This window comes from Lactuca virosa, chromosome 5, assembly GCF_052849685.1.
Source record: "Lactuca virosa cultivar CGN04683 chromosome 5, Lactuca_virosa_CGN04683_v6, whole genome shotgun sequence".
NCBI classification, from domain to species: Eukaryota; Viridiplantae; Streptophyta; class Magnoliopsida; order Asterales; family Asteraceae; genus Lactuca; species Lactuca virosa.
Genome location: NC_136430.1, coordinates 364,110,605 through 364,113,889, shown reverse-complemented (window position 1 = coordinate 364,113,889; position 3,285 = coordinate 364,110,605). Strand labels below are relative to the sequence as shown.

The 3,285-nt window shown below is 30.4% G+C and overlaps 1 long non-coding RNA gene across 2 annotated transcripts; it reads left to right on the top strand.

Moving 5' to 3' along the window:
* Window positions 1-1,175: 1,175 nt before the first annotated feature.
* LOC145112558 (uncharacterized) lies at window positions 1,176-2,837 on the top strand. Of its 2 annotated transcripts, none has more exons than XR_013710544.1 (3): window positions 1,176-1,455; window positions 1,558-1,609; window positions 2,682-2,837. It is a non-coding gene; the product is annotated as an uncharacterized LOC145112558 (long non-coding RNA). The 2 variants fall into 2 exon arrangements; XR_013710543.1 differs by lacking the exon at window positions 2,682-2,837 and adding an exon at window positions 2,287-2,321.
* The last annotated feature ends 448 nt before the right edge of the window (window positions 2,838-3,285 follow it).

The following is a 3,285-nucleotide window of genomic DNA, read 5'->3' as shown; positions in this document are numbered from 1 at the left end:
ATTATTTAACATTTCAAATTCATATCCGGATATGAAAGACAAATTAAAAACTAAAATTTTGAAATAAATGTAGATTTATTTATACACACACTCACATTTACACATACACACAGATGACATACCTAACATACACACAAATCTAAAAGATTTCATACACACCCATGCACATATCTCAACATACAAAGAGATATAAACACATAAACATACACATATTAAAGATCTACAAGATAAAAGCTGATATGATAGATCTACCAAATAATCCGGCACATGAGTTCAACACTTAAACCTATACTTATCCAAGAAGATCTGAAATGTCTTACAAACATGCTCGTTTTTGTGGATGCGGACCAATGGTGGTTGTTGGGTTACTTGTGATGGTTGTGGTGGAGAATGAAGAAAGAACAGAAGGGATAAACGGGTTTATGGTGTTTGTTGATTTCCGATGAAGTGGGTGGATGAGGCAATACTGATTGTAAATGACAAACATAAAGGGTTTCCAAATATTATAGGATGTTGAGAATGGTTGAGAGAGAGGGGGTGACAATGGTAGAATTGTGCAGTGGGAAGGCACACGGTGGAGGCCAAAAATATTGGCCTGTAGAGTAGGGTGTCGATTGTTTTGGTTTCTAAAAAGAATGGAGAAGGAACCTTTGCGGAGAGAGAATGAAACTTCTAATAAAGTTGCATTTGTGATATATTGTTTAAATAGGAGTTGTATTTTAAAATGGTGTGTTTTCATTGGTTTAAACCTATTCACAAGGATCACCAATTAACCACCATGATCTTTACCATTCATTTTAAATTAATGGTCAATATTCACTCTCCTTGTTTTTAAGACTTTGGTCTTAAAATATGTAGGACCCACTACTATATATGTATTATAAAGTAGTATATATATATATATATATATATATATATATAGAGAGAGAGAGAGAGAGAGAAAGAGAGAGAGATAGGTTCAAATGTTTCTAGCAACTATTGTGTGCATGAATGCACCAATAGGAATTTAGGAATAATTAAATAATTAAAAATTGTAATAAGGATAATTATGTAATTTTAGCATGATAACTAAAATAAAATTCATTAATTCATGGAAATTACCATAAAAATCTGTTTGACCAACTATTTAACCCTAGCCTCTCATATCATACATATTCTATTTCCCTCTTCCCATTTTCTTATTGATGATGTCGACGATTTGAATTGGAATCAAGGTGTCGAGGGCCTCTCCACCATCGGTCACCGTCATTTGTCGCCGGTAGGAGGTTCCTTGCCACCAAACTATAGAACATCGCCACCAAGGTCTTCAACCAGTCAATTTTCCATTTCGATCTATTTCCCAAGCCAAATCTTAAACGTCGGTTGGATACTGTTTGCGATTATCTTGAAAAATGCCCGGTAATCGATTGCAAAATTCGTATTGAGGGATTTGGGAGGCAGTGACATTCAACCATCGTGAGAACAAGCCTTAATTTATTTTCTACAAAGCTCCGTTCTTTTCCTTTTTTCTTTCGTTGCCTCTTAATAACACTACACATCTTTGTAATATGAAATTAGGTTTGTGCGCGGATTGATACCAATTCATCGATGGCAAAATTGCATTGCATAGGTAAAACACCTTTCTATTTTGTATAAGTTTCTTTATTGGTTTGTTTGATGAAACCGATTGTTAGGATAATCAAAAAGCAAATTGCAAATTGTTGTTTTGTATAAGAAATCGAGATGAGTTATGAATTATGTATATTTGTTTTATTTATTTATTTTAGTTTTTTTTTTAATTTCGTAATTTTCTAATATGCAAGCAAGTTGCAATTATGGTTTGTAATGGAGACCAAAAGCATACTCCAAAAATAGTATATATCCTCGTTATTTTATTTAAAGAGTAGATATCCAAAAAGAATATAATTATTCTATCACTTCAATTTTTAGTTGTTGTTTATATGTGGTGTGTATGTATGACAAACCTTTCTAATTGAATTTCATACAGTATATTAGATTTGACGAATTTTAGATGATTTTGTTGTATTTAATTGCATATGCCAAAAAAGATCCCAATATACATGCCCTCAAATTGAGGTTTTTGGTTGTTGGTTTGCAATATGTTTTTGGTTTGCAATATGTTTTTGGTTCTCTAATTTGAGGTTTTTGGTTCATGTATGTTTATAGATTTTTCATTATGCCCTATAAGTGTTTGATGTAATGCCAAAGAATACATTTCAACAAAATTTGGTCTTTTTGAGAACATATATGTGTTCTTAACGTATTTTTTACCCAAATCTCTTACAGAACATGGTGATACAAATACAAATGCATCTTACAGGTATTTTTTTTTTTTTTTGTGTTTCTATCTGTGTATACTTTTGTAAATGACCAAAATGAGACTAGATGAGCGTGAAGGTACATATGATATAAAATCCATTTTTGTAGTTATTAATTCAAGATACATCTTTGTGTGAACATGATCTTTTCCTGCATTTATATTTCAAATGTTTTGTTCGTTGGGTATATTCTTGATAATACAAATTCTTTAAGAATATTCAAAACCATTATGCAAGAATAGTTTATTCTGTAAGAATATTATTGATGTATTCTGATAGAATTGTAGTTAATTAGTTATATGTTTAATGTGCAATTGTTACAAGTGTATCACTACAAAATATTTAGCAATGAATTTGTGATAGAATGACTTGAAGACCTGATGGGAAAGGCTCCTTGTATAAAATCATTCTTATGCAATACGATTCTGACAGAATGCCATTCTCACAAAATGTCAATCTCATACAATGTTAGCATATTTTGAAGTGGCTTAGAGGTCAAACATACACAAGACATATAGAAACGAAACAAGAAAGTGAATGAGGATTCTTTCAAGAATGCCGATATTTTTTTGCAAGAGATTTCAAGAATGAATGTAGTTTATGTTCATAGTTGAATTCCTTAAGAATGAATGTAATTACTTATTCTAGATTATTAAACTGCGTCTTATATAAAATTTGTATTCATTAAAAATTATTGGTCTTGATAATATGTGTTTATAATATTATGTTCATAGTTGTATACCATTCTGACAGAATTACAGAATATCATTCTAACAAAATAACATTCTGATAGAATAAAATCGGTTTATGTTTATAAATTACGTTTGAAATTGAATTAATTTGAAAAAAAATCAGATTTTTTAAATCAAAATCATTAATTATCCCATAAATCTCGATTTTTCTTTTTTCTAAATTTGTCTCAATTGACTAAAATGTCCTTATGCTGAAATTTGTGTGATTATATGGT